A 12167-nucleotide genomic window follows, 5' to 3' on the forward strand; every position below is an offset into this window, starting at 1 on the left:
AGTCCAAACAGAAAGGACTAAAACACACACTAATGTTACTGTTTATCACCAGAAAAAGAATGAAAAAAGAATTCTGTGAACCAGTGTGGAGACAGGGGAATCCCTTAGGCATAGGAGAAGTTATTAAGGAAATCATAGGGCACCTGGAGAATGAGAATTCATGGAATCAGGAAATTTTACAAATTTGTACTACCACAATATGTATATACCATGAACTGGGCACCAACCTCATCTCTTTCTCATCAAAAGATAAATGTACTGGATACTTTATTCCGTTGGAACATACAGAATCTGAGAATTAAAAGGGAATTCAGAAGTTTTCTGGTCCAGTCCATAAAAAAGCAGAAATTTCCTCCCCAACATCCCAGTATTTAAATGCCCTCCAACAACAGAGAGCTCATAAACTAAAGCAGCACATTCCGTTTTTGGAAAACTGAATGATAGGAAGTTATTCCTTGTACTGTGCCCAAAATGCCTCTTTGTAACTTCTACTCATTACTACAAGTTCTACTCCTATGACTAAGCAGAATAAGTCTTAATTCCTCTTTTACTGACAATCTTTTGGACAGTTGTCTCCATACTAAACAATTCTTTTGACTGTTCCTCCAATGACTTGGTTTCAAGTTCCCTTGCTATTCTATACTTTCACTGTCCCTTTTTATTTTCTGAACCCATTCCAGTTTGTAAGTGAACTAATAGAAATTGCTTTATGTCTTTATACCCCCAGCAAACCACAGTGCCTAGTACATAATGAATACTTAATAACAAAGACTTGCTAAGTAAGTGTAAATTACTTTTAAAAAACAACTTTGGTTAAATACATTTATTCCATAAAGCACTGGATATCTCTCTACTCAGTACTGCTTTCCATCAATGCAGACTGATGCCTCAATACTTTAGTAATTTCAAGAGTTTAAAAAGAATTCACATGATGGCCAACCTTTTAATAATAAACCTCCCAAAAGTTAGCTGAGCCTTACCCATTCCATACTCACTCTTTCCAGCTTGCTTTGTTCTATGGAGGTGGTGTCCAGCCTTAAAAAATCCAGATTCATATCCTTAGCCAGGTATTCAGTTAAAAATTCACTAACGCTTTCGTAGATAGGAATTAAAATATCATTTGGGCAATCTCTTTATAATATTCTTCAAATCAGTACTATTTGAAAAAACAAAGAGTTGGTAGAGTGAGTTTTACTATATACCCAAAACACTAAAAGAAATATTTTATAGGACATTTGGTCATCACATATTACATTAATTACAATAATACATTTAAAAAAACCATAAATATCATGGCAGTTTCTACACTAACATTTTTTTCTGAGGACAAAATGATAGAGAAATTCTACAAACAACTGGATAAAACCTTTCAGATTAAATCAAGAGGCATTCTAATACTTGGTGACTGCAAGGCAAAGTTGGGAAAAGTTAAGAATTATGGGAAAATTTGGTTGAAGAAAAATGAAAAAGGTCAAAGACTTACAGATTATAAGGAAATGTCATTCCTCTATAATGAACTCTTAAAAAAAAAGAATTAGTATACTGAAGACTTGGAGAATATTAAATATTATAGAGAATGAAATAGATTTTATTATAACTGACAGGAAAAGACTTGTTATATATATGAGAATTATCCTTGAATCAGCTGTGTGTATATAGTCAGACTATCAACTCAGAGTTAAAATAATAATTTTTAAAAGTAGAAGAAGAAAGAGGCATTTCTTTGTTTTTTCAAATAGTACTGGTTTGAAGAATATTATAAAGAGATTGCCCAATGATATTTTAATTCCTACCTATGAAAGTGTTAGTGAATTTTTAACTGAATACCTGGCTAAGGATATGAATCTGGAAAGTAAGAGTAGATAATGGGGAAAAAATGTGATATCATTAAAAATGACTTAACCCTTAATTATTTAAATGTTTCTGAAAATCAAATATGGTAAATGGACAAAAAAACTGATATTGATATGACTAAAATTAGCATGTTGTCCAGAAATTTAACCAAAGTAAATTAATTGTCACAACAATGAAAAGAGGCCAGAAATAAACCTGCATCAGCAAATATCTGACTGACTTGACAAACGAAGAGAAAGGTCTGCCAAAGGCAGTACTGGGTTAAAATATAAACTCATGTAAAATCATATAAAGAGATGTGATGGACAATGATGAGCAATATCATCTCATAAAACAAGCAGTGGAGGGCAAAACCAGTTTAAAGCAATATGGTATGATCTACAGCTAACCAAAATCATCCCATGGGTATTCAAGGATGAAAATGGAAGGAGGACTACAGACAAAAAAGAAAAATGGAAAAGATTTACAAAAATCATATGAACAAATTTTTCTCCATCAAGATTGGGGGAACCATCATGCATGGACCCTAAAATTATAGTCATCTAAGGCCCTTATATAGGAGATAGAAATGATACTAAAGGGAATGAAGAAAGGGGAAAGTAGTCAGATTGAACTAAATATATACAAAGAACATCCCTAATTCAGTTGAGAGGTCATTGAGGGACTGATATGCAAAGTATATCCCCAAAGGAGGGGAAAACACCAAAAGCATGAGAAAAAAAAATCTCAGACCTTGTTAATAACAACAAAACTGATCAAGAGATCAGTTACATCTACCACCCTACATGCCGACTTTCTCATCTGTACACAATCTTTATGAGCTATCTATACATGAATTGAGGATCAATAAGGATATAGAGAACAAGCGGTCTTTCAAAAGCTATATTCAACAGTGGATCATCTCTTCACCATCTCGTAATTAATTGAAAGAAAGAAAAATGTAAGATCTCATTGTACTGTTTGCTATCTGAAAAAAAATGATTCAATACAACAGAATACCAGCTTACAATCTCTTTTATACCATGGTGTTTTCCATCCATGAATGAAGATCATCCCAGGATTCCTTGGAATAGGTGGGTAACAACAGAAAACCCTGTTCAATGATCCACTGATGATAAACATCAGCCAAGGCATAAAACAGTTATGAGTTCTTTATAAATATTAGCCCTGTGATGAAAGAGATCCAGCATAGTATCCAGATTGAAGAAGGATTCTTTCTCATCTTTAACCTCTTCTGGCTGCTTCCCTGTCAATAAGCATTTGTTAAATGCCCACTATATGCTAAGCTCTTGGGATACAGACAGTCCCAGCCCTCAAGGAGTTCACAGTCTGATGCAGGAGGCAACAAGCAAACTGGTATGTACAAACAAGCTATATGCAGGATAAATAGGAAATAATAAAGAGAAGGAAGGGACTAAAATTAAGAGTGCTGGGAAAGGCTTCCTGTAGAAAATGGGATTTTAATTGGGACTCAAAGCCCATAAGCAGAGGTGAAGAAGGAGCATATTCCAGGCATGGGGAGAGGTGGGACGGAGCCAGAGCAAATACCTGGAGCTGAGAGATGAGTATCTTGTTTTTTCAACAGCAAGGAGGCCAGTGTTACTGGATTTAAGAGTATGTGGTGGAGAGTAAGGTACAAAAAGACTGGAAATGTAGGAGAGGGCTAAGTTATGAAGGGCTTTTGAATGCTTAAACCGAGCATTTTGTATTTGATCCCCAAGGTCATAGGGATCCATTATAGTTTGTTGAGCAAGAGGGTGACATGGTTAGATCTATGCTTTAGGAAAATCACTTCAGTAACTAACTGGAGGATGGATTGGAGTGGGGAGAGACTTGAAGCAGGCTGACCCACTAGTAGCTATTGCAGTAGTCCAGGCCTGAGGTGATGAGCACCTGCACTAGGAAGGTAGTACAGTTAGAAGATAGAAGGAGGCATATTTAAGAGATATTATGAAAGTGAAGTTTGCAGTCCTTGGCAACAGGTTTGTTTCAGAGAAGAGAAATAGTGAGAATTTAAGAAAGACACCTAGGTTTCAAGCCTGAGAGACTAGGAAGGCGATTTTGCCCTCTATTTAAGAGAGAAGTTAGAAGGAAGAAAGATAATGAGTTCAGTATTGTACTTGTTGAGTTTAAGGTGTCTGTTTGAAATGTCTGAAAGGTGGTTGGAGATGGGAGATTGAAGGTCAGCAGAGAGGTTGTGGCAGAATGTGTAGATTTGAGAATGATCAATATAGAAATGGTAATTCAACTCTTGGTAGCTGATGAGATCACTAAATAGTGTAAAGGGAGAAGAAAAGAGAGCTCAGTACGAGTAACCAACAAAAGGGACTGAGAAGAACCAGTCTGATAAGTAAGAGGACAGGAGAGAGTGGTGTCCAGAAACCTGGAGAGAGGAAAGCATCAAGGAAAAGAAGGTGACCAGTGTCAGAGGCTGCAGAGAAGTTGAGGACAATGAGAACTGAGAAGAGGCCATTGGATTTGGCAATAGAGATTATTGATAACTTTGGAGAGAACAGTTTCAGTGGAAATATAATGTGAGAAACCAGGTTGTAAGGGGTTGAGAATGAAAGTAGATCGAGTGGAGGCACCTGTTACAGACAACTTTTTCAAGGCATTGAACTACAAAAGACAGGAGAGATACAAGATGATAGTTATTGGAGACTGAAGGATGAAGCAAGGGTTTTTTGAGGGTAATGAGACATGAATATGTTGGCAGTAGGGAAGCAGCCAGTAGATAAGTAGAAATTGCATATGTGATAGAGTGGGATGACAGAAGGTGCAATTGGTTGTAGGGAACAGGACAGAATTGCATCATTTCTGCAGTTAAAAGAGTTAATCTTGGTAAGGAATTCATGTGAGAATGGAATGAGGAAAGAGATAGTGTCAGAAGGCATCGGAGTCATATGAGATAAGAAAGAGGGGAGAAGAGGAAGCTCATGATGAATGGCCTCAATTTTTTTCATAAAATGTAAGGCAAAGTTCTCAACTGAGAGGGGGGAGAAGCCATGAGAGGTTTGAGGAGGAAAGAAAAGGTTTGGAAGAGCTGTTAAGTGATGGAGCATAGGATGGCTAGTTGGAAGGAAGGTATGGTATGATTACCTAGCAGCAGTGAAAGCCCACTTGAAGTTGTTTAACATACATTTGTGGTGAACCTAACAGGAATTGTTGTGTGATTTTCTCTACTTCCATTCAGCAGCACATGTGTAGGAGCTAAGGCAGTGAATGCTGAAATTCATCCAAGTCTGAAGCTTGACAAAGTGCAATTAATGATATAATAGTGATATAAGGTTACCAGGAACTCAAGAGAAGGCGACAGTGTGGAATTGAACTCATTCACCAAAGGGTCAAGATGAAAAAAAGAGGAGAGAATGGCTAGTGCAGAGGAGATGGTCAGGGAGAGATGTTAGGGCTAGAGGCATTAGAGGTCACAGTGTGGATGAAGAATAGGATTTGGTAAGGGAAGGCAGGGGTGGGGGTGGGGGTAGAAAATCTACAAATATGCCCATGTCTCCCCCATCCTAAAAAAAAATCTTCATCCGACCCCTTTATCCCCCCTAGCTATTGTCCTCTCTCCTCCACTTCCTTTTGTCTAACTTTATTTTTTCTCCAGTCTGACTTCTAATCTCATTCAACTGAATCTACTCTCTCCAAAGTTACCAAAGATCTTTTAATTGTGAATTCTGATGGCCTTTTCTTAGTCTTCATGTTCCTTGACTTGTCTGTGGTTTTTCATATTGCCAACACCCTTTTCTTGATACTCTCTTCTTTTTAGGTTTTCATGACACTTTTCTCTCCTGGTTCTCCTCCTACCTGTCTGACTACTCCTTCACCGTCTTCTTTGCTAGATCTTCATCCAAGTCACACCCACTAATGGTGGGCATCTCTCAAGGCTTTCTTCTTGGTCCTTTCCTTCCTCTATACTATCTTACTTGGTGACCTCCTCAGCTCCCATGGATTTAATTATGTCCATGCAGATGATTCTCAGATCTATTTATTCAACCCTAACCTCTTTCCTGACTTCTAAGTCTTACATCTCCTATTGCCTGTTGGACATCTTGAACTTGATAACCTACAGACATCCTTAAATACTTGTCCAAAATTGACTTAATTACATACATACATACACACACACACACACACAAAATGTATCACCAAGGCAATATTCACAGCACTGGTAGTGACTATGAATATGCCAGCATAGTTCTGAATCACAAAATATAAAAGACCCTCTATATAGAAGGCAGGAAAAAAACATTTATTTAGACACCAGAAAGCCAAATCCCAGAACCAGAAAGCAAAATCCATCATGGTGACCAAGAAGTTTATAAACACGATCACCACAGGGAGTAAAGCCATTCCCTAGCCTCCCCTTCTCAACCAGAGCCTTCTCACAAGCAAATACTCAGGAGCCTGAGCCTTGCAGAGCTCACTTGCCTGTGTCCTCTCTCCTCTGATCAGACTGGGCTTACTCACTTCCTCCTCGTTCTGCTCCACCCTTTCAGCAAACTCCTCCCAACACAGGCTCCATGTGATTTAATGGGCCTATTAATGAATAGGAAAGATTTTCCAATTAAATAATTATACACACACACACACACACACACACAAAACTTTTTATTTTCCTTACTTTCCTATGATAGTGTCAAGGAAACCACTATCTTGCCAGTCACCCAGGCTTACAACCTTGGTGTCAACTCTTCATACTCTTTCACTCCCCATATAGAATTGGTCTCCAAGTCTGTTGATTCTACCTTAGTAACATGACCCCTTCTTTGCTATGATATTACCATCACCCTAGTGTACTCCATCACTTAATGACAAAAGTATTGCAATGATCTTCCTGCTTCAGTTATTTCCCTATTTCAACCTATTCTTCACTCAGCTATTAAACTGACCTTCCCAAAACTCAGATCTGACTATGTCACCCTCTCATTCAAGACACACCAGATGCCAGTGAATCCCTATCATCTCCAAGATCAAAAATAAAATCCTCAATTTGGCATTGAAGATCTTTCATGACCTGTTCACTCCTTCCTTTCTCAGTATATTATATTTTACCACCATGTGCTCTACAATCCAGTGTTGCTGGCCCCCACTGACCTTCAAATAAAATACTCCATCTTCCAACTTGTATTTTCATGGCTGTTCCTACTTGGAATTGTCTCCCTCTTTATCTTTGCCTCCTGGCCTCCCTGGCATCCAAGTCCCAACTAAAATATTACTTTCTAAAGAAGATAGAATTTCCTGATTCCGCATAATGCTAGTGCTTCTCCTCTGTTGATATCTCCAATTTATCTTGTATATATCTTGTTTGTACATAATTGTTTGCAACTTGTGTTCTCCATTAGAGGTAGGAAGGGAGTAAAGATTTATATAGTGGCTTCTATGTGCCAGCAACCTTAAATGCTTTTTACAGGTATCACCTTATCTGGTTCTCACAACACCTTTCAAGATAGATGCTGTTATTATCCTCATTTTACAACTAAGGAAACTGAGATTAAGATACTTGCCCAGGGTCATACAACTAGCAGATATCTGAGGCTAGATTTGAACTCAGGTCTTTTCAATTCTAGGCTCAGTATTCTACTCACTGTGCTACCAGCTGCCTCTAGATTCTGAACTCCTTGAGAGCAGGAACTGGTTGGGGTTTTTTGTTTGTTTTTTGTTTTTTAATTTCAAGGTATAGTCAGCACTTAAGTCAGTGCCTAGGATATATTACACACTTACTAAATGTTTGTTGACTTGCCTTCCTTGTGGATAGTAAAGACCTCCAGATGTTCTTATTTGGGAATTATGTGCTGAATTTATCAAGCACCAGGACATTTCAGAGCTTCCTGGGAGAGATCTAGAATCACTCAAAGCAAAAGTGATTCACTTTTGTTCACACAGAAAAGTCTAAGTGGATGAAATTTCAACATATATATGGATAGAGCTTGTCCTCAGTATGTATTCTGAGGTAGATGGTACAGTGAACAATGAATGGACCTGGAGTTGAAAAGGAGGAATGGGCAGGATTGCTTTGGGGAAATGACAAAGCTTTTTTACTAACCCCTAGCTTCCCATGGAACAAAGCATTCCATCTTCCAGCTCTGGACATTCTCTATGACTGGAGTTTATTCAACAGGGAGGTGACTTAAAGGCTGAATGAAGGGTGGATGAGAGAGAAGAGAGACTTAAAGCAGGCAGGCAGGTCCTGCCTGCAGGCTGTTCCAGTAGTCCAGGCATGAAGTGATGAAGGCCTGCACTAGAGTGGTAGCAATGTTACAAGAGAGAAGGGGTCATATTAAAGACATGTTGTAAAGGTAAAATTGACAGGTGCTGGCAACAGATTGGGTAAGCCAGTAGACAGGGGAATTGAAAGTAAGTGAAAGAGTGGGGATGACAGAGGGCAACCTGTTGGAAGTCAGGGGATAGAATGGGATCACTTGAATAAGTAAAGGGGTCAGCCCTGGTAAGGAGTAAAGCTGCTTCATCATATAAGATAAGGGTAAAGGAACAGAGTGGTATAGATATAGGCAAACTACATTGCAAATGTTAAAGTGATTATAAATGTCAGATATTATTGACTTTCTAGCCTTATCTCATGTTGTATCCTTCATTGACTCTACATGCTAGCCAAAATAAATGACTAGCTGTTCCTTACAATTGACATTTCACCTTTTGTTCTAAAGCCTACAATTCATTTCTTCCAGTCCTTATCTTTCTTCAGGTCTTGGCTCAAGCTCCACCTTCTCCATGAAACCTCCCATGATCCATTTACTATATTCTCTCCCTCTTCAAATTAGCTAGTGTGTTTGTCATGTTACATATAAAAATATGTAATTTGCATGTCTACGTATGTGTGTACATATGCATACACACATACATATAGCATTCCCATTCCCCAGTAAAATGTATAATCCTTGAAGGCAGGATTTGTCTTTTTATTCCCAACCTTAGCCTAGTACCTTGCACATAGTAAGTATTCTGCTATACCACTGGATCTCACAGTTTATCTCAATCTAGAAAGACTTCATGTATAATCATAGCAACTGATTGTGTTTGCTATCTGAAAACCAGCCTAGCTAAAAACAGAAAAGCTCTTCCTTAGTAGATTGCCCACTGGTTCACTAATTATTTAACCCTGACAGTCCAAGAAATAAAAATATAAAATGACCCTTTGGTTAGTTAAAGGGATTTGTTCTGTGAAGTTTTAATTCAGTCAAAGCGCAACATTTAGGACCTACAGGGCCACATATGGCCTCAAGGCTGAAGGTTCCCCACCCCTATACCCCCTTTTTTGCTTTCAAAAGGATGGTAGTAGAGTTGTGGAAAGGTGACAAAGGTTACAAATAATAAAGTGATCTTTAAATTACTCACTTTTGGTACTATAAACCTATGAACTGATACCTAAACCAATGTCCTAAACCAATGAACTGATATAAAACTGGCTGAATTCAACCATATCAATACCAGCATTATCACTATGAATGAAATCAGGAGACATAAAATGTTGTGGCTGAACAGAAAGAAGGGAGGTTCTGTATAGATTCTACGTAACAGAGGAAAATAGAGAAGCTGGCAGAGTTGAGTTTTTTGTGTGCACTAAGACAATAAGAAATGTCACTTTGTGGTCACTTCAATTTACAGTGCACCTGATTAGCATAAACCACAACCAAAAAAGCTATAAAAATACTTGCAATTTATACACTAGTATCTGTTGCAGAAAATGAAATTGAGAAATTTTACAAATGATATCCTGATATTTTTGTTACATGTGTATGATACGTACATTATGTATTTTTATATGCAGTATGACAAATAAATACAAGCTAATTTGAAGAGGGAAAGAATATAACAAATAGATTATGGGAGGTTTCTTGGAGAAGGTAGACCCTGAGCCAAGATCTGAAGAAAGATAAGGATTAGAAGAAATGAATTCTAGACTTTAGAACAAAAGGTGAAATGTCAAGTGTAAGGAATAACTGGTCATTTAGTTTGGCTAGTATGTAGAGTCAATGAAGGGTACAATGTGAAAAAAGGCTGAATAGTTAATAATATATGACATTTATAATAACCTTAAAGTTTGCAACATTAATTATGTCACCATTAATTTTAAAGTAATTTAGTGAAGGAGAAAAAAACACTAAGCACCTACTACATGTGAGGCATTGGTAGTCACTAGATATATAGTGTAACCCTCCCTCTGGGGCTACATTCTTCACTTTCACTTTTATTGGCTCCCCAAAGGGCAGCTGGCTCCAAGGTTCTAGGGATAACCTTGAGTGTTTGGATTTTTTCTAGCTCTTACAAGTCCCCATCCACTGTGTATTCCTGACTAAAATACTGTTAGTAACAGTTGGTCCAAAACATGTTTCCCCAAAAGTGTGAGACAGGTTCCTATAATTACCTCCAGAGTCCAAGGAAAATTGGGATCAAACTTAGAGAGCACATGTGGCAAAGCGGTAACTCACAGCTCCTTATTGAAAGTCCGTTTCTTCTTTCATGGTCCTCATGAAATTCCCCCACGGTGTATCTTCCTGCTCAGCTCCAAGGATAAAGGTAAATGTCTTTGTAGAATACATAGCTGTACTTCTCTCTTCACAGAACAAATCCCTTTAACTGACCAAAGGTCATTTTATATTTTTATTTCCTAGACTGACAGGGTTAAATAATTAGTGAACCAGTGGTCATGTCCCCTGAAATTATCTTTCCTTAATGTGTCTGGTTTGTCCTCTCTCAGTTCCTGGCTAAATGCATTATTTATTATTGGTCTAATCTCTCCAATGAACTAGTCAGTGGTGGGGAGAATGGTGGAAGGAGAATAATTTCCCCCCTCCAACTTCAAGGCTTCCCCCACTCCAATCCAACCTCTATTGGATCACTAATTTTTTTGTTCATCCTTCATTGCTGAAGAAGACCATGACATCAGAGAAATGATGACATGACTTGCACTTGACTTTATTTTGAGTGAAGGAGGGCTGTGCAGGTCACCAGCCTCACTTCTCCTCCAGAGTCATCTGAATCCAGTGACCTGATATTCATCAGGATGACTGAGATGACCCAGAATGCACTGGGGGCCCTTGGGCCCTTTAGGCCAAGGTCTCTACAGGTACTCACTTAGGGTGAGGCAAGACCCATTCATCGAATAGGCCAGTTTAAGAAGTAGCCAGGGCATGGCCCCTTTAATGAGGCCAAGAAAAAGAAAGACATCAGGCTGGGTGGGAAACAGCAACAGTTACTATTGATTATCACTGTAAAGCTAAGAGGATCCAGAGGAGCCCTTAGACAGGGGCTTATTGGCATCCCAGCTTCAGAGTGCAGTAGGTTTAAGGTTTTGGGAGAGGACAGGACAGGACCGGACAGGACAGGAAAGGAAAAAGGAAAGGAGCTAGTAAAACCCAAGTCAACTGGGCATCTTTTGGCCATTCAAATTTACCCTCCTTTGGAGAGGAGAAGGAAGGGGAGGGGGAGGTAGACAGGAGAGGAGGAGTTGAGTTACCCAGCTAGCTGGGTCCCCATTCAGCCAGCTGCATCTACTCACAGGATTGTGTTTGTCCTTCATTGCCAAAGAAGACCATGCCATCAGAAAGAATGGTATGACTTGCACTTGACTTTGTTTTGAGTGAGGGAGAGCCGTGCAGGTCACCAGCCTCACTTCTCTTCCACAGCCATCTGAATCCAGTAACTCATTGGATCACCAAAGTGATTTTCCTAAAGCATAGTTAGGACCATGCCACACCCCTACTCAGTAAACTCCAGTGATTCCTTATTGCCTTCAAGACCAAATACAAAATCCTGTATTTAGCAGTCAAAACTCCTCATAACCTAGCCCTCACAGCTACCTTTCCAGTCTTCTTATACTTTACTTCCTACCATGTATTTTTTGATTCAGTGGCACTTGCCTCCTTGAGAATTTAGTGAACACGAAGACATTTCTCAGCTCCAGGCATTTTCTCTGGTTCTCCTCCATGCCTAGAATATTTTCCCTCATCTCTGGCAACTGGCTTCCCTAGCTTCTTTCAAGTCTAAAATTCCAACTTCTACAGAAAACCTTTTTCAACCTCTCTCAATTCTAGTGCCTTTCCTTTCCATTATTTCATTATTTATCCTATATTTAACTTGTTTACTTGTGAACTCCCCCATTAGACTGTGTGCTTCTTGAGGGCAGGGACTGTCTTTTTGCTTATTTTTGTATCTCAGGTACTTAACACAAAGCCCAGCACATCTTCATCCTTACTGAGCTCTGCATTATTTGACATTGTTGATCCCCCTCTTCTCCTTAATACTCTCTTCTCTCTAAGTTTTCAGGATACTGCTCTCTACTAATTTTC

The sequence above is a fragment of the Notamacropus eugenii genome, chromosome 5 (genome assembly GCF_028372415.1).
Source record: "Notamacropus eugenii isolate mMacEug1 chromosome 5, mMacEug1.pri_v2, whole genome shotgun sequence".
Lineage (NCBI taxonomy): Eukaryota > Metazoa > Chordata > Mammalia > Diprotodontia > Macropodidae > Notamacropus > Notamacropus eugenii.